This window comes from Emydura macquarii, unplaced genomic scaffold, assembly GCF_026122565.2.
Source record: "Emydura macquarii macquarii isolate MOO-44397 ecotype Brisbane River unplaced genomic scaffold, CSIRO-AGI_Emac_v2 contig_1253, whole genome shotgun sequence".
Classification (NCBI taxonomy): domain Eukaryota; kingdom Metazoa; phylum Chordata; order Testudines; family Chelidae; genus Emydura; species Emydura macquarii.
In genome coordinates, this window is record NW_027131390.1 from 47,666,245 (window position 1) to 47,686,708 (window position 20,464).

General features: G+C 41.0%; 1 protein-coding gene across 5 annotated transcripts in view; it reads right to left on the reverse strand.

Annotated features, from left to right (window-relative positions):
- SPAG16 (sperm associated antigen 16) overlaps positions 1–20,464 on the reverse strand; it is a 667,175-nt gene that overhangs the window by 27,949 nt on the left and 618,762 nt on the right. The gene's annotated exons all lie outside the window — the stretch shown is intronic.

Below are 20,464 nucleotides of genomic sequence, written 5' to 3' on the forward strand. Positions count from 1 at the left end.
CCCCAGTCCCGCAAAGCATTTAAGCATGTGTTTAACTTGAAGCATAAGTAGTCTTGTTGACATTAATGGAACTACCCACATGCTTAAAGTTAAGCATGTGCTTAAATGTTTTGCTGGATCAAGACATGAAAGATGTGACCTGCTTTCTCTTACACCTTCTTGTCAGTTACTTTCCCGCCTCACCCTTCTGCCCCCTTACAGATATACCCATTTACTGATATGTAACTTGAATCATCTGTGCCTATCAGATGAAGCTAGGTGGCTGGGCGATAAAATCCTGGAAGTTTGATTACTTCGTGTCTATCATTTATTTAATTAGTCTTCCTCTTTTATAGAGGTACAAGAACAGGAGCCAGACAAATACAATGACTTTCCTCCAAACCATGGAATGGAAGGAAGAGGCTTTTCCCATGGAGTTCACATTCAACACAGTTTTGATCCAGGCCTGATGTGCTGAGGAGCTGGCAGATTTCCAGTGCAAGGTGATTCATCATTTTGCAATCAATTGAGATAAATGAACTTGCTCATCTGAAATTTCTTCAAGTCCCTCTATAATGAAAACATCAGGAACCATGATCCTCACTGCATAAATATTATTTCAGTGACCTCTGCAGACCTGAGCAGGACCAAAGCACATGCAAGAAGGTCCCTTTTGAGAGCAGCATCTGGCATTATATGAGCAACTATCTGGATCAAGCATGGTCAATTTGTTCAGGAAAAGCAGATATTTTGCAGGATAAGTTGGAGTTTTTGCACATTATTTGAGTTTGAAAAGATGGCTATCTAAAGCTCTGGGCATCCTTGATATAAATGGCAACAAACAGAATAAATAACCAGCAGCAATTCTCACAATACAAGAGCCAATAGAGTATGGGCTCAATTCTGGAAGGTCATGTACACTTTGGCCCCAATCCAGCAAAGCACTTAAACAAGTGCTTCATTTAAGCACATGAACAGTCCCAGTGAAGTCAGAAGATCAAGCCCTAGATGATCAAACATTTGGTATTTGCAAAATGGCTCCCACTTCTCCACCTCCAAGTTGTCTGATTACATAGCTGAAATGTGTGCAGCTTTGTACGGGTACCATGAAATAAAAAAAACATTGTATGTATGAGTAACTGGATACTCCATCTTTGTTGCAAACAACTAGCCAGATCCTGTTGATAAAGGGCATTCTTAGCCACCAGCATCAACTGGGATTCCAGGAACAGACAAAGATCCAAATGAATTCCCAGATTGTCAGTTTCTTGAACAAGATCCCTTAACAAGAAGTAGAAATGATGCATGATATACCTTCTAGACCCCCCTTGCTGTAGCATCTAAGTCCCATCCTCAGGTAAGCTCTGGGAAAGTACATATACAGCATACAAAGATGTAACAGAGAGACTCCATATGAAAGTTCAAAAGCAGATTCACACAAAGCTGAGGCACTAGATTTACTCTCCGGGGCAAAGCAACAGAATGGATGATTTGGTTAACTGCACATTCTTTAGAAAGCAGAAAATATTGGTTTGGGATTCTAACAGGACTCTTTTCATTACTTCTTCTAATGGCCCTTATGGAAACATGAATGCTCTAAGAGCCAAGTCACAGGGCCTAAACAGAGTATACAGAATGTTAGTGTTTGAGATGTTTGACTATGCCTTAAGCTGTGCCATTTCAAAAAGAACAAAGCAAGAAGGCTCCTAGGGTCTGGACTACTAATGGAGAAAAACACACATTAACACAGCTCCAGTTCCAAGTTAATTTCTACTCAAAGCAACTAGAACCGTTACTTCAGACAACTCACCAAAGAGAAGGACTGCTGCAAATCTGCAGCAAACAGAGAACTTGCCAGGAACTGAGTTGATGCTTGTAAGAATCCATGCTGAAAATCTACTGACCAGGCCAGAATGACTGCAGTCTGTCTTTAGATTTAAAACTAAAAAAATTACTGTGATAATTGCAGAGACGAAGAAGAGAATCTCTTCTGCAGGAGTTTATAGATTTTCCAGTTACACGGAAAATACTACCTGTTTTGATAATAAAACCAAAGACTTGGAAAACAAGTTATGATGCTCAAACCTAAGAATAATAGGTATGGTGGAGGATGCTGAAGGCAAATATTTGATTGATTTCATAATCAATCTGATTAATACAGTTATGGAAGAAAAATGCATTCATTCACAAAATGGAAGTAAAGAGAGAACAAAGGCCCCTTCAACCATTACTCAAACAAGAAGACAACTACATGGTCATCACAAAGAAAGTGCTGAGATTTCAGGATGAATGAGAAATTTTTGCACATGCTAGAAAGCATGGAAACTTTCTACATCCATTCAGATATGGAGAGCAGTAAACTTTGTTGACAGCTATACCTATCATTTCAGGGCATGTCACTCAATTTAGGCTACGTCTACACTGGTGATTGAACACAGATCCAAGCATGTGATTTTGCCAGAACCCCCTTATCATCCACATTTAAATCTCAGAAACATGAATTTCAAGGCATGTATGGGACAAGAATGAGGGTCATGGGTATGAACAAACCTTGGGCTGTAGCACTCCTGTGTACCTGTGCCAGTTTGTAGTGTGGATGGGAGGAAGGGCATGGCCCTTAGTCCCCCAGCCCTATTCCACAATGCTCTGACTGTTACCCAGTTCTAGAAAGGTCCCTGTCTCCCCATTCCCACCCATAACAGCAAGCTGTGCTGACTGTTGCAGCATAATTCCCAGCATGCCCACCCCTCGCACCCCACCCGCTCGGTGCTAACAGTAAAACCGTGACCTGACCTTATTAGGCTGCATCTGTTGTTGTCAGCATTTAGTTGTTATGCTGCTACCCTCCCCATAAGAAAACCACCTACGCACCCCAGTGCCTATGTTGTTCACAGATGTCTTTGTTGCCCACCGATAATGGACTATGTATCCAGTGCCATAACAGCTCCACTCAAGGCCACAGGCATCGTCATAGTCTGGCACGTACTAATGTATATCCCTTCTCCAATCCGAAGCTACTAAACTTGTGACGCATTCTCTAGTATAAAAAGGGGTACGCCCCATGCCCAAATTGAGAGAGCATCTGCTAGCCTGATCACCTGGTCCGCCCCGCCTCTCCCGCACTCTGAGCGCGAATCGTGTAAGCCGGCCCGTACCGAACGATATGCTGCGACTCCTTCTGTTCCTAGTGGTGAGATATAGAAAGTAACTGCTTTGCCTTTTTCTCTGCTTGTTTCATATGATAATCTTTTAAGCTAAGTATTAAAGCATGTACCCCATATCCCTTAATAAAATTTTGTTGTATTATCCAACTGACTCATTATTGACTCTGGGGGATCCATAACCCGGCGAGACACTGACCACTTCACAACACAATTTTCCACTGCACTCTTTCCCCCAGTATACATGAACATGCTTCAAGAACAGCCACTTGGTCAGCCAAGCACACAAAGGTCCTGATAAATTTGTGATCAGAATTCGCCATCCTCCATGACTTCTCCTGCAGCCCAAGGAACTTACACCTGTATTGGGAAGTTTCAGAGAGGCTGTCACGGGTGATGATTCATAATATTTCAGCCAGGTCTAAAAACAGATAAAGCAACTGAGGCTCTGGTACTGGAGGGCAAAAATCTCCGAAGTCAGTTCAGAAAGGGTCCTCCAACATGCCTGTTCTTCAAAGAACTGGACTGGGTGCTCTTCAGAGCTCCCAGTACTGAGCCTGAAGTGACACATGACCCCCTCCTAAACCCAACTGGCCTCATCGTCCAATGGCATGACAATGAAGGGTAGGGCATCGGGAAGGAGGCACTGAAAGACCTGGCATGGTTTGTATGCGTTACTAGAACCTACCAATAAAACCAAATTCTCATCAAAGGTACAATTTAGTCCTTTTAGGACAGTTCTATAGAATTTACTAGGGACCTGAAAACCAAAGTGTTCTGTAGAAATGTAATAGGGTTTTTCAGAAATTATTTGGAATTCCATATTATTTAATAGAGAATGACGTCTTCTCTGTGGAATTTTTAAACTAATGTATAGAAATGAACAGAAAAATCAGAGCCAGATCCTCAACATTGACCTCAGTGGAGCTGGAATGATTTATGCCACCTGAAAAACTGGAATTGCAGATTTCTATATGTTACTTGAATACAATAATTTTTCTATATGATTTTTAATTTAAAATCTATAGGAATGGTCTGTAACAAAAGGAGACTTATTTATAATAGTCGAGGATCAGCAAACGCCCTCTCCCCCAAAACGCCTAACAAATATGAAAGTCTATATTAAAGTATTTACATTAGGGACTGTCATTTCTATTGTATTTTCAATTGATCATGCTTTTTTGTTGTTTATCATCTCTGAAGACATTTTGCTTATGTACAGCCACTGTAATTCTTTTACAATTATAAGAGTTTTAACTGCGATATGCTTTTTGGCTATAATGACTATAATGTTTTTGAGCATAATTTCACATTGCCAAAAAACCAACGTACCTGCTTTATAAACAGGTTTTTATAACAGAGTACTATGTAAAATGCAGGTATGTGCATTTGTGAGGTCACCATATGCTGGCATTATTGAGGCTTAAGTAACTAGTAATGAAATAAAAATTCAAAAGGAACCATGGCTGGTGGAGGGGAATCCTAAGATGTTCTGTCCCCGCAGCTATTAGACATAAAGAGAAAACCGATACAGATGAGGACGGTACACACAGATCAATGTGAGAGTAAAAAAGAAAGTTCCACCTTGGCACGCAGAGTCACAGAAACATTCATACATTAGATTACAAATCAGAAGTGTTAGTTAATATCTTTCCTGCCAATCTCCATTTCACCTGTTGCAACAAAAAAATCATCATCATATTAGCTCGAGATGGCAAAGCATGTGTTTCCCCATAACTGACTCTCAGTCTTGTATGGAACAATGATAAATCAGACCCCTTGTTATGTAATTCTATTCTTTTTTAATGTCAGATATTATTTCCTTTTCTTTAGTAATGCAAGTACATAGCCAGAATAAGACACAATCCAGGACTCATGAATAAAAAAATGCCTTTGACTTTGCTGATGGCCCTAAGAATTCCATTGTGTATACCAGGATATGAGAATGTAATCAGGAGTAATATCCTTGGTTTATGATATCCAGTTTTCTTCACAGAGAAACACCTAACAGAGTTATAAGATAAAGGTTCAGAATGATTTGAGGCCATAAGGCTTTTGAAAGTCACTTTTATTTAGTTATTAATGGCACAAGAAAGGAACAGGAACAACACACGTGCAATAAAATGATGTTGTGAAGAATCTTTCCTGATCTTCTCATCCTAGACTCTCTGTCATGACTACAATTCTAATATTTTTATTCCTTGTTTTAGCTTTGCTAAAACTGATTCTGTTTTTTTGGGGGGGAGGTTATTATTTTTGGATTAACTGGATTATTTCTTCTAAACTCAGAACCTTACCTGTTCAAGGAGGTTACTGACTCAGTTACGACTTTCTTGTCAATATCATTATGTCTTGAACCAATTTTTTCAAATTTTAGATCAATCAAGGTAACTGCTTCTGGTATGAAATTCAATCTCTCGTTAGCCACATTATTACCTGGTTATAGAAGTTTTCAACTTCTCTTAAACTGAAATCACTCAGATTCACCAAGAGAGGAGCTAGGATTAAATGTTTGGACAAACCTCTAGATGGAGCAATTTTAATTTCAATATCCCACCATTTAATATAAACAGATTGAGAAATCTTAGTTTAAATTCTTATTAATAATAATCAACATTTTTGTTGTGCCATAATTTTACATTAGGCTTTAGAGAGTAATAGAAGACGATACACTCCTTGTCTGAAAACACACAAGACTTCACTTCAGAGAGAGAGGGATGGATGAAAGGAAAGATTTCTGGAAGAAATGGATTTTAAGCAGGCACCTGAGGTGGAGTTGGCAGATTCTCATAGACTCAGGCTTCAAGGCCAGAAGGGACTGTCATGATAATCTAGTCTGACCTCTTGTACATTGCAGGCCACAGAACCTCATCAACTCCCTCCTGAAATAGACCCATAATCTTTGGCTGAGTTTCTGAAGTCATGATTCATGTCAATCAGTCAATGAAGTAAAATAAATCATTATTTAAAGACTTCAATTTACAGAGAATCCACCTTTTACTCTAGTTTAAACCAGAAAGTGACCATGCCCCATGCTGCAGAGGAAGGTGAAAACCTCGCAGGATCTCTGCCAATCTGACCTGGGGAAAAATTCCTTCCCAACCCCAAATGTGGTGGTCAGTTGGATCCTATCGGCAAGACCCACCAATCAGATACCTGGGAAAGAATTCTCTGTAACTCAGAGCCCTTCCCATCTACTGTCATATCTCCGACTGCTGGGGATTTTTGCTACTAGCCTTTGCAGATGGGCCATATGCCATTGTAGGCAGGCAATCTCATCATCCCATCCCCTCCATAAATGTATCAAGCTCAATATTGAAACAAGTTAGGTATTTTATCTCCACTACTCCCCTTGGAAGGCAGATAGGAAGTTGGAGACTGTTACTATTATCGGGCAGGGTCCCTTCCCTTCCTCCTCTTTCTCTTATCATTTTAGCCATCTGTGGATCAGCCACACTGATTTCTAGGCCCAGAGAAAAGGTGCAAAAATGAAGAAGGTGAGAAAGTGATTAAGAGTAGAGATGTGCAAGGCAAGAGGTTTGGAAGATCTAGGGAGGAAATGGGAAAATTGCTGCTCCATGGATAAAGACCTTAATAAGTAAAATACCTGAAAAAGATGGTGCCACTTTCAGATAGATCCCATGTATCCCTTACCTACATATCTGCTGTCTATATGAGTATGCTGACTGGTGTCTTATGTGGTATTAATAATTCTACACCTTAAGATTCATGATAATTACAAATAACAAATACAAATAAAATAGCATTAATATTACTATCAACATCAATCAAAATATTTGTGTTTTTTATTTTCAGCATTAAAATTCAGTTACTAAAAAAAAAAAAAAAAAAGTAAGACTACAAAATCTTACTTGCGTGTGGGCAGAATTACTATATTTGCATTGTTAAATAGGAATTTCGGTATGCAGAAAAAGGTACTGCTTTCCTAAATTAGGGGGTGAAATCCTAGCCCTATGAAAATCCACGGGAGTTTTGTCAGGGTGGGGACAGGATTTTGCCCTTGGAAGTTGATCTAGAACAACAAATATCATGAGGAGATTTATCAGCACTGGATTTATGAGGCCCCTCATTTGAAACTCCTATTTGCATGTGCAATTGGGGTAATTAGGACCACAAGGAAAATGTATATTGCACGCACACATCACAACTAACAATTTGGACTCATTCTCTGTGAGGTTACTGTCTCGCTTTGATTAATAGAATATATAATCTGGTCAATTACATGCAATATAAAAGCGGATGTGGGGTCAACACAACTATATTCCCTCAAACTCACTCCTGTTTAAAATAAGACATGCTCGCCTCACAAAACCACCATGCAATTTGGTGCAATTGGAGTTCTCTACCCGGAACCAGGATATTGAGTGTATTTCAGGTCAGAACTCAGTTGTGCTGACAGGGCTGTGTAGAAATGTTTACTTCTCATGCCTATGCTGTGTCTTGTTCCAGACAGCATGGCTATGTCACCACTTCTGTGAACACTGTGTCAGACCATCACTTATTTTTTTAACCCTGTTCGTGTTAATTATTTTTCCCTGTAGAGATGGTCATGTCATTGTTTCCTTGCATTCTGCCTCTAAAATTTAAAAAGCTTTCAAATCCAAGGCATGAAATCGGGACATATTCAAGAAAGGATGGCCCAACGATTAGTGTGCCGCCCCAATCCCTGCTCCACCACAAGCTTCTTGTGTGACCTTGGGCAAGTCACTTAGCTTCTCTATGGCTCAGTTCCCCATCTGTAAAATTGGGATAACAGTATTTCTCTAACTCACAGAGGTGTTGTGAGCAACAACACATTAAAGACTGTAAAACGCTCAAATACTGCACTAATGGGAGCCAGATAAGTACAACAAACTAAGAACAATGTGGGAAGGTGACTCAGTAGAAAGATATTGGAAGGAGTGTGGCGCGCTATGAATGGTAATCTATAGAAATACTCTATGTACTGATGTGCCAGTGCTATCCAGTGTAAGTTACTTTTTAAGACCTGCTGGACTGCACCAAATCACATCACGTGGCTGCTATCCATATATACAGACGACCTTCCAGCATACATGTATGCGGAAAACATTGCCACAAGATGTCACTGAAAGGATTGGGTGTTTACACATACAACAAAAATATCCCGAGTTATAATAGTATAAAGCCACATAGCTCAAGGCATAAGCCAACCCAGCCAATGTGGAGTAGGAAGAAGTTTTACTCTCTGCAAAGCTTTTATTACACCATCCTTTGAAACAACTGGTGCCGGCCACTGTCCATGACAGGGTATTTGATTGGATGGACCACGAATCTGAGCCACTTCCGGTGCATGTCTGCAAAACCCATTCAAATTTAGTTATAATAGAATTTACATTATTTTTCCTCACTGTGTTATTCCCTAATTTGATATTAGAGACAGAAAAATAAGTTTCACGGGAAGTTCACTGTGTGAAACTGAAAAACATGTTAGCACCAGAGAATGCTAGCTTTTTTCTGCCACTGGGCCAAAGAGCAAGACAATGGCTGATTGTATTTCACTATGTATTTTGGTTCACCTTTTACACAACCACAGAGATCTAAGGACAAGGGCTGTGCAGAAAAGACACATGAGTTTAGTTACGCAAAGTCACCCATCAGTCACTTCCAAAGTGATCCCAAAAGGTGAATTTTTTAATTTTACTTTATATATGAGCTGAGTCACTTTCCTGGGTGCTGGGTTTTTAGATAGCCTACAAATTTAAAATGTCTATATTTCAAGTCTGAAAAAAGCTGTGTCTGATTGCAAAATTTACAAGACGTTTTGTGTGAAAAATAAAATGACAACGTCCACCGGAGATGGATTCCACAATGGGCTAGTGTATGTTACTCTCCTTTCGGAATAATTTGTCTTTCAACTTGCTATCTGTTGGAACAGGTTTGGGGAAGCAGTTCAGTAGTTGCAGTGTTTGTTTCAGTCCCTACCTGCGAGGAGCTTCGGTGCTAGCAATGAACTGATCCAGAAACACAGTTAGATCCAGAGATACCATTAGAGTTCAGAATAAAGTGGATAAATATATCAAAGCTGAATAAAATATCAGCCTATTTTTAAGTGTGTTCTTTCAAATCTTTACAGGAAGAATTCTGTGACACATTAGTTCTAGCAGTCCATTGCCAGCAAAAAATTAATGCGTTTAGTATTAAGACTGATTCAGCAGGCCAACCCTATTCAGCAAAATACTTAAGCATGTGCTTAAATGTTTTGTTGATTAGAAATGGACTGAAACACATGCTCAAATGCTTTGAACTGGATCCGAAATGGACAAAATAAAAAAAGACCCCGAAAAAAAAATCTCAAAGAGATATGGTGGGAGTTTTATTATTACTCTTATAATTTGCATAGTGATTGCAGCTAGAAGTCCAAGTCAGGGATCAGGGCTCCATTGCGCCTATACTATACACACAAATAATGATAATTGGATCCCAGCAAAATGCTATCATGCCATTACTGTACAACCAGCATTATTTTTATGATTTTTACTAGTATAATCTGTATTGTGGTATTTCTTAGAAGCCCCAAATCAGTGATCAAAGCCCAGTTCTGCTAGGAAATATACACATATATAATGATAGTGAAATCTCAATAAAAGCACCACACCATTACAATACAGTGAGAATATACCGGTGATATTTAAGCCAGCTAAATTAATATCTTAATTTTTCTAAAGTAACTACAGCAGTGTGTTTAAGGATGCAGAAATAAGTCTTTCCCACTATTAACCATAAACAACGTTGCTAGTGATATGAATGGGTCTTGTATACTAACTGAGTTTAAAGGTTATTGCACTCCTTTTCTTAATTTCCTACAGAGCGAGCCTTTTAATCAGTAACATTACTGCTGCATATTCTTTAAAAAGATTTTCAAAAAGTTTATGGATCAGAGGCAAAAGTCCAATATTAATAACATTTATATAAAATTACTTTTACTAATGCTTAATGTTCCTTACTTTTTCTGTAAAATTAATTTCAAGGTAAAAAATAAAAAATAAAGATACTGGTAAATAAGTGATTGTTCTTTGGTAGCCCATGCATCACATAATTAATACCATGATGTGATCTAACATGTTAAGGAAATAATAATTTGCCATCAACAGGCTGAGAAAAATTTGTTTATTAGTTTACTGTGATTCAATTTACGAGAATGTGCTTCATTGATCTTGCAAAAGAACTTTAATTGGAAATGAATATCACAATCTATTTACCACACTACTAGACCCAAGCTGCTGCAGTTCATTAAGTTCTACACCTGCTATTTAACTTTCCTTGGAGGGGTAGGGGAGGGAATATTCTTGATTTAATACAGTAAGGAGCAGTCAGCAAGGGGGTTCAAAAGACCACTGGTTTTATCAAGGAATTTCTTTGCTCCTGAAGGCCCTCATGAAAGTTTGGAAGGTGCTGGGTGGGATTCTCTACACGATTTATATCACAGCTTGTATTCAGATATTGCCAATTTTTCTGAGTCCTTTTAGGATGCCCAATCATTCTTTCATTGGCTGGCAAGATAGGAAATAAGGGAATCCATATCCAGCATTCAAGGTTCAGAAGAGGCATTTGAACACACTGCCCTGCCCTAGAGCAAGGATGTAGGAGGGTGGAAGGAGCCTTTCCCAACACTAATACACCCCACACAGAGGCCAGAAACAATTGTAGGGCCCAGATTTGGAGGAATGTAGGCATTCTTTCTCTCCATACATAACTGGGGATGCAAATCAGGGCAGAAAGGGGAGTGCAGGGCCATACCCTTCATCTCTGCCTTGGACTATGGGACTAGCTGGGTGTGTTAGAGAAGCAGACCACAGCACCGCAAAAAATGGAGCAACAGGTGTATTCATTGCTGTGTGCGAGAGAGCTTTTGCAACGGTCATGTTTCCTGACAAGCCAGGCATCCCCAAGCTCCCGCTGGGTCAATGAAGTTCCTCATGGGCCCCTATTCAGGAGCTAAATTGCAACCCAGCAGGCAAGCAGGGTCATACTGATGGGCAGATGGCATGCTGCCTAGTGCAACAGAGTGACCTGGTACCTACTATGATGGGGCACTAAGCAGAGGTCTTATGGGGCATGAAAAGCTGGAAAGGAGAAATGGCTGACTCTCAGTCCCACTGACACACAAACTGCCACAGCAGCAAGCACAGTTAAACACACTGCTTCCTTGCAAGAATTAGTAAGTGTCCAAAACCTGGTTTGCCAACTCAATATAAAACATCTTGCGAGGCAACAGCAGCCCACTGCGATACTAGAGGTGTAGCTGATTATGTCCTGCTACCCACCCTGCACACATCTTTGGTTAGAGATGATTGAAAATATCACTACAAATAAGGGGGCTGATTCGGATCTCACTTTATATCAGTTGTACATCATTACTCCAGTGGAATTATTCCTGAACCTTAACACCCGTGTAAGTGAGATCATAAGGCCCCAAATTGGGTAGAACTTGGGGAATTTTCCATTGAATAATTTAAATTATTCATGAATAATTTTTTCTCCATTATTCATCCATTTCTACTTTGGGCTTCTAAGGCTAGAATTTAGTCTTTATTTACTATTGATCTTCGTAAGTGAGTTTCCCACAAATTTATAGCTCTCCCTGATACAATAGGTTTATCCTGATTAAAAAATAGGATGACAGCAAAATACTGTACTCCTCTCTATAATGTTATATTTCATTTTAACACTATGCCTAATTAAAAGAATCCTATTAACGCATTTATCTGCTGCATAAAAATTCAGAAGACTTTGAACAAATTGATTTTTCTATAGATGATGGACAGAGCATTATAATTCTCCATTAAACATCTTTTTTAGGGACAACACCTACCACAGGCCTTTTCACTGACCCCAACCAAGACATTTTCAGTTTGTTGGTTCATAAAAGTTGTCCAAATTTTGAACTTTTATTCTGATTTTGGACAGGAACCATTTTCAAAAATCGCAGAAATTTTCACAGGATTGGGAAATTGCTTCCCACCCAGCCCCATTCTGCACCTTCTGGGTATAGCAGAGAAGTGCTCCTTGGGGGCTTTCTCTGAAGAAATATTGGATATATTTTCAATGTACCTGGGACAGGTAATTCCTAGCTCAGGTAGGCATACACACGCTAGGTCTGTTCGAGCTAACATGCTAAAAATAGCAGCACAGCCACAGCAGCTCAGGCTAGCCACCCAATTATGTACCTAGGAGCTCAGACAGACCCCTAGCAGAGCCAGTGTGTGTGTGTCTATCCAAACTGGAAATCATACCTTTCAGTCACTGTGCAGACAGACTTATGGAGGGAGGTTTGAAGGTAGGGCCAGTGGATCCACAACAGCAAGATCCCCTGAGCGTGGCAGGAATTCACTGTATTGTACAATCGCTCATGGGTTGCACTGGTGCTCCACAGCATGAGAGAAAGGGATTCTCTTAAGAAAGGCCCTTTTGTTCAATCTTTATATTTACTTTCTCACTCTTAAATTGTTCCCTGCTGGCTTGAGAAAGTGTGATTAATATTCTTCAGCAATCCCTTATTAATTCTTCATTACGGTGCAGTCACACAAAAGGCAAGGGGAATATTGTCGGGCTTGCTGCATCTCACCAGCCATTTCAATAAATATCCTAAAAAACAGACTGTGTGCAGAGAATGAAAACTGCTTCTATTCCAAACACTGCAAAACAGATAATCAACCTGGTTTAATAAAAATCATAGCACACAGCTAAATCATGGAGCTGGATGCTAAAAGATACAGTGCCATGAATTACCCTAATATATATTCAGCATATAGATGCATACATAGTATATGTTATTTATATTAGCTGAACAAAGACAATAGGAGCCTTTTATATGCTACATTGTTATTCTAAATACCTTGATCCCAAAACTCAATTATTAAAAAAATAAAGTATGCATAATACATGCAACCTGTAAATAAAGACGATCTTATGGAACTAAATGAGAGCTGAACTAATTCACAGGTAAATTCTAAGAATATAACTTACTGGTAATTAAAGGGCTTTTGTGTTATTCAGCTATAGTTAATATAAACATTTTATTCAAAAGACTTCTAATATCTTCTGGGTACATATTGCATTTAGTAGAAAGCTTTCCATTGTGTGGTCTCCCCCTTTCCTCCCTGTCCCTTGTCATGCCTTAAGTATACTATTGGAAACAATCCTGCACTTGAAAGGGGATGAAAGAGCAGAGGCTAGAAGACATTACAGGTGTTTTTGAAGTTCTAAGTGCTATGGATTTTATGTTTTGCCGTTTCTGGGCCTACCTCATTCAAATTCCATTATAGTCAACAGGAATCTACTGCACTACAATTATGATTCTAAGACACATACTAGCACATAAGCTTTAAAGCTACCTTTGCACTCCCTACCCCCGCTGTGATAAGCATTCCTTTGCCACAACTGGGGACAGGAATGTAAGGGGCAGATTCTGCAATGCCCTAGAGCATGGGCCTAAATTTAAAATAAGAAGAATTCTGAAGTAATGCAAGAGGAAGTGTAAATGCAGCAGCACCCTTGACTAAAGCTAACCTGTGCTTAGCGCTGCAGCTATTCTACCAATAAACTATATTTGATCTAAGATTATCTTCATTTTTTTCTGGAGGTTACTGCTATTGAACAAATCAAATAATGATTTATTCTACAATACATACATTTACATACAGATTGCGTTCTGAGACTGTTGAAATGAGGAGAAATTGTAAAAAAAATACTCTCAAGATTTAGTTTGAAAATACAGTGGAATTCAAGTTTAATAATCTTTATAGTGGTCATCAAGGGATCAAATCATACTTCTCTAAAGCCATTAATTATAGATACTGACATGTTTTCCCCTCACTCACTAAGATCAGCAGGAATTTGGGCCCAGATCTTTGGCTTGACTAAAGGACATAAGCCTGATCTACACTGATAAGGTAGGTCGACGGAATGCGGCTCCCGTTGACCAAATAATGTAGGCATCTCCACTGAAAGGTCAGTTATGCCGACCTAAATTACTGGAAAATTTGACTTAATAAAACCACCTCCGCAAGAGGCATAGCGCTGAAGTCAAATTGTGGTGGTCAAATGTGCAGCAGTGTAGGCAGAGCACAACATAAATCAACGTCATTGGCCTCTGGGAGGTATCCCATAATGCTCTGCTATGACCACTCTGGGCATTCACACTCTGCACTGTGGCCACGTACACTGGAAACAGCCCCTCTCCTCAGGCCCTGGGAAATTTTGAATTCCCATTTCCTCTTTGGACAGTGTGGAGAGAGCTTGCCAGCAGAACTCATCATGGCGACTGAACACCCCAAACATGCCCCAGCCTGGACTCGACCCGAGGTCTTTGATCTCATTGGTCTGTGGGGCGAAGAGTCTGTTCTGGCTCAGCTCAGAGCCAGCAAAAGAAATTTGGATATCTATGAAAAGATAATGCACAGCATGTTGGAGAAGGGGCACAACAGGGATGCGCAGCAGTGCCATGTTAAAATCAAAGAGCTGAGGCAGGTGTACCAGAAAACTAGGGAGGCTAACAATTGTTCTGGTTCGTCACCAAAGACATGCCACATTTACGAGGAACTGCATGTGATTCTCAGTGGTGACCCCACCACTGTACTACCATGCAGTGTAGATACCTCAGGGGAAGCTGAGGCCAGGAAGAATGAGGATGAATCTGTAGATGATGATGATGAGGAGGAGGAGGAGGAGGAGGAGAACAGGGGGCAGGTGAGTGGGGTATCCCTTCTCCCTAAAAGCCAGGAACTGTTTGCTACACAGGACTAGTCTAGCCGGATGCAGGACAGCATGACTGAGCGAGATGCCGGGGAAGGCACATCTGGTGAGTATGTACTGCAAATCTCATTTCTGTGCTTATAGCTCCAATCCAGCTTCTTGTAATAGCGAAAAAAAATAGTGTGTGTGGTGGTGGGGATAGGCTTCTATGTAGTTGGTGTGCTTAAGCATAGGGTTCACCCCGGAAAGATCATTTATGTGTAAAGGGATGCTCCGAGAATCCATAGCTATCTCCAGGAAACTTTCATGTAGGTACTTAGCAATCCTTTACAGAAGATTTCTTGAAGGGTAGCCTTATTTTTTCCACTGCGATAGGACACTTTCCTTTGCCACTGTGTTATTAATTGTGCAGGCATCACAGAACACAACATAGCAGCATAAGGGTCAGGCCTGTACCCAGATGCTTGCAGCAAATCCTCCCTTTCCACCTGTGTAACCCTCAGCAGACTGATATCACTCCTGGTCACCTAGGGAAGATGGCACACATTTACAGTACCTGCATAATTTACTTTTTTAAAGTGTCTTTTATTCCATGGTCATTCATAGTTTCTAGCGTCAGTGAAACAAGTTCCTAGACAGGAACTTGTTGCTCTGGGTCTCAGGGATCCACAAACGGATGCCCATATTTTTTCCCAAGGGATACTTAACCACTACCCACCCCACACCCTTTGGACTGCTGCTTCAAAAACGGTTTTTGGAAGGACCACTGGAGCCCCACAATCCTTCTGCACAGGGAGGCATGCACTTGCTTACCGTGGCTGGAATGGAACTGTGATCTGTGCAATAGAGACTGGTATGTGGGTCTACCATTCCCTTGGGAATATAAAGGGGAGTTCTTTTTACATTGTAACATTGCTTTTCATCCATGGGACCAGCTAACAATAGATACTTGTGCTTTCCTTGCCTTTCAGTGGACAGCGTGGCCTTCAACACGGCCTCTACTATGCCTGCTGAGCACCTGGCGCAGATGAGAAAGCGAAAATACCCAACCTCGGGATGACATGTTCAATGAGATAATGAACGCCTCCATGGCTGCTGACACAGAGCTAAGAGCATGGAGGATTTCATTATCAGACAAACTGAACATAGATATGGACAACAGGAAGGCAGCCCAGGAATATGAGCGTGCAATGCAGGATGAGATGCTGCGCATAATGAGGGATCAGTCAGACGTGTTGAGGCCTCTGGTTGAGCTTCGGGAAGCTCAGTGGAAGGAGAGACTCCTTCTGCAGCCCCTGCAAAACTCTGAACTAACACACTCTTTCCTAGCCCCACCCCGAAGCAGTGTAGGAAGAGGTTGAGCAGGGTGCAGTATGTGCTCCACTCATCGCTGGTTGAGGGGAGCAGAAAGAGGCGACGGCCTCTTTAGGGAGTGGGAATGTGCGTTTTTTGCTGTTTGCGCAGTCAAACTTGGTTCTGTATCCCCTCTCAGTCCTCTGACAATGCATGCAAAATGTTACATTATCTTCCTTGCCCTCCACTGTTAAGGATCAATAATAAAAAAGTTCTGCTTTATAATTCATCAGTCTATTTCTTGAGAACAAGGGGATGAGCGGTGAGGGAGGTGGGGGAGCACAAAATTTCATGGGTGGGGAATGGGTAGGTGATAGGAAGGGAAAACAGCACAGATAAGTGGCGCACATTACTGTGTCTCATTTCAAAAATGGGTTTTCAATACTTTCCAGAGGCACAGCTCCATGGTTGGCTCTCAGCATTGCAGTGGCATCTGGCTGCTCAAAATTTGCGGCCAGCCTATCTGTCTCCACAACCCAACCCAATGGGAACTTCTCCCCCTTTGTCTCACAACATTACGGAGCACACAGCAGGCAGAGATAACTATTGGGATGTTTCTTTCACTGCGGTCTAACCTAGTGAGCAAACTGCGCCAGTGCGCCTTTAAACGTCCAAATGCACATTCCACCACCATTCTGCACTTGAGAAGCCTATTATTAAAATGCTCCTTCTCGCTGTCCAGGTGCCCGGTGTAGGGCTTCATTAGCCAGGGGAGCAAGGGGTAGGCAGGGTCCCCCAGGATCACTATTGGCATTTCAACATCACCAATAGTTATTTTTTAGTCTCAGAAGAAAGTGCTCACCTGCATCCTTTTGAACAGACCTGAATTCCTAAAATGCACGCATCATGCACCTTTCCAGAACGCCCACAATGATGTCAGTGAAGTGTACCCTGTGATCTACAAGGGCTGCAACACCATAGAGAAGTATCCCTTTCAGTTTATGTACTCTATGGCAAGGTGGTCCAGTGCTAAGATAGGGATATGCGTGCCATCTATCGCCACCCCCCCCCCAGTATGAGAACCCCTTTGCAGAAAAGCCTTCCACTTCTTACACGTTTCCCAAAGTCACTACCCTTCTTAGCAGAAGTCTATTAATGGCCCAGCACACTTGCATCACAGCTGCTCCCATGGTGGATTTACCAACTCCAAACTGATTTCCAACTGAATGGTAGCAGTCTGGCATTGCTAGCTTCCACAGAGTGATGGCCACTCTCTTGTCCACTGTCAGAGTAGGTCTCAAGCAAGTATTCATGCGTTTCAGGGCAGGGGAAAGCTCTGAGCAAAGTTCCAGGAAAGTGGCCTTTCGCATTCAAAAGTTCTGCAGCCACTGGTCATCATCTCACACCTTCATAACTATGTGATCCCACCAGTCACTGCTTGTTTCCTGGGGCCAGAAGCAGTGCTCCACCAACTGCAGATGGTGCGTGACAGCCTTCAGCAAACAGGAATTGTTTCGTTCTATGGTTTATAGCAAGACGGCTTCAGTAACACTGCAATTTTTAGCACTGCAGATCCTGTCGCGGCCCTGAAAATCCTGCAGAATAAGTCATGAGGTGTTTGTGATGCTCACAATGCATTCATCTCAGGCAATGGCTAGCGCGCGGTAGAGACTGAAGCGTTTCGAAAAATGGTACAAAAAGGCGTTCATCTGTTTGGGACAAGAAGAGAGGAGGGGAGGGAGGACATTACATCATGGGAGGATGACAACCTTCCCAAATGCCACTACAGTTATTTGCACTGTGGGATAGCTACCCACAGTGCATTGCTTTGATTGTCGATGTAAGCACGGATGGTGGGGACACAATCCCCCCAAGCAATGAGCATGGTGTGATCATGCTCCAACTTCTGCAGCTCGGCGGATGAAGGTCGACTTAAATTAAATCAACTTCATGCTGCAGTGTAGACATACCTACAGACATTGATTGTAAGACTCAGTCTAGAATAGTTTCATTGATGTCCTCAAGGGAAGGAAAAACATTTCACACCTTTCTGAGTGCTGTTTGAATTCAGGAAAAGATTGTTACAGTTTCTCAGAGTGCAAATGACAGCCCGTAATAAAACCTGACTGATCTGCTAAAGCAGGAAAACCCTGGCAAAGCCTGCTTTGTTTAGAAAAGGTGGTGGTGGTAGTCTGTATGTGTACAGACATATGTGATATATATTTAACATAGGAGATTAACTGTTTAAGGATCAGGATGACATGTTTAGGAGATGGTGATCAAAACTGGGTTTGCTCAAGTTAATCCTAGTAACAGGAATCCATAGTTATAGACATTTTTAAAGCAGAATCTAGAAATTAACTGCCTACATAAGATGACTCAGATCCATTAGAAATCTTCAGAAATAGAGCAAAATTCTGGTGGGATTGCTGTAGAGGAAGATGCTGTTTTATGAATGGGGTTAGACTGGATGACTCAAGTGGGCTCTTCCAATCCTAACATGAGATTCTACATCAGGACATGTCACTGCTCTTACGGAGTAAGAATGACATCAGCTGACTACACCCACATAACTTACAAATGTTAAAAGGAGAGAAACAAAAGAAATCCACTATAAGATAAGCATTGGAAACAGGCTCGATATGTTTGAGTTAACAAGATTCAGTGAGCAGAGAGTGTATCCTCTCTTCTCTTCCTTCCTTTCACACTTGCGTCACCAGTTGCCCTTCCCTCTCCTGAACAGCTCACAACTGCTCCTTGCAGTTAAGTTCCCTCCATCCCATTTCTCTCCAGCTGATGTTTTAACTGCTTCATCCCCTTCATCCCAACTTCTCCTCATTGCCCCCCCTTACCTTATCTCACCTCCAACCGTGTTTCTCTTCTCTCAATCACCATCTCTCTCCACCATCTTCACTGCGCCAGGTAAATGGCTGTAGTGAAAGGAAGAAGAGGAGGGCCTGTGGAAACCTCTTGCGTGGGAGGAGGAGGAAGTGGTGCATTGGTGCTTTCAATGATGCTGCAAGGTATAGTGCCTTGAAAAGAATGATAGCTTCCAAAGGAACCTGCGCATGACCATAAAAAGCCAAGGGGATCAAAGTTAAGGGTTTTCTGGGAACTGGCCAGCTGTATCTCCTGATCTCTGCAGTCTCCTCTCATTCTTCCACAGAGGAAGGGGAGGAAAGTTCTGGACTCAGTCACACAATATGAAAGGTCTTCATTTCTGTCTTCCAAACACATCAGAGAAAGAATAGTAAGAACACCGGGAGCCTGAAGTCCTTACATTTGCCATACATTTCAAGTTATTCATCAAGTCTTACAGAGATCTATGAAAATTAATGCAATATTATGTTCATCCAGTGTCCAGGGCTTTACAGATAACCCTGGTTGCACAAACTATGCTGATACAGTGGGATACTTTGGTTGACATCCCGGGTGTAATTTGGTAAATAGCTGTTATTCACTAAATACTGATTTTTTTTAAAAAAAAACGAGTCTGAGAATAAAAATTATAGTCAAAAGGACAGCTTTTATTGTTTGGTATGGCAGCATTAATCTGATCATTTTTGAGAAAGCACTGAAGTTTGGAAGTTAAAAAATGCAGTCAAAGAAATATAAAATTGGAGTTGTCTTTAACCATGATGATACAGATTGAGTAATGTCCTTTCTCATGTAGCTATATGGACTCACAGAAAAGACTTTCTTCATAACAGTAACAGATTCAGTTTTGAGTAACTGACCTCCAAACCACTGCATAATCTGGTCATAATGAATGTAACAGCCAAATCTGGTACAGCACAGTTTTGTAGACATAAATGTAAAGATGATATCCCAACATAATATACAATAAAAATGCAGCTTTATTCAAAGAATCAGGACCACCCAATTCAGAAATATTCATTTTCGGAGAAGAGTAGGTTAGGGTCTTTGCAACATTTAGAACTTGGGTAAATTGCCCAGGTTTATCTATCTGGTAACAGATAGATGATACCTGTTGCAAGTAATGGTAAACTCTACCATTCCCAGTAACAATGTTAGAGTAGTGGAAGACTTTCTATGTAATTCAAATCAGTACATAAACAAGAGGAAAATAAACAATGTCTGTAGGAAAATAAATTATGATTCCAAATGAAATCTGAATGAACTCAGGGATAGCGGGAATTTCTGACTCACTCTACATTTCTGATCAAGAGAATTGGAATTTCCATTATGACAAATCACTAGCTCGGCTACTATGAGTCCCGCACTTTTCTTTTTCATGGAGTGTCTGGGTGCCATGCGTTCCCCTATTTCTAGGC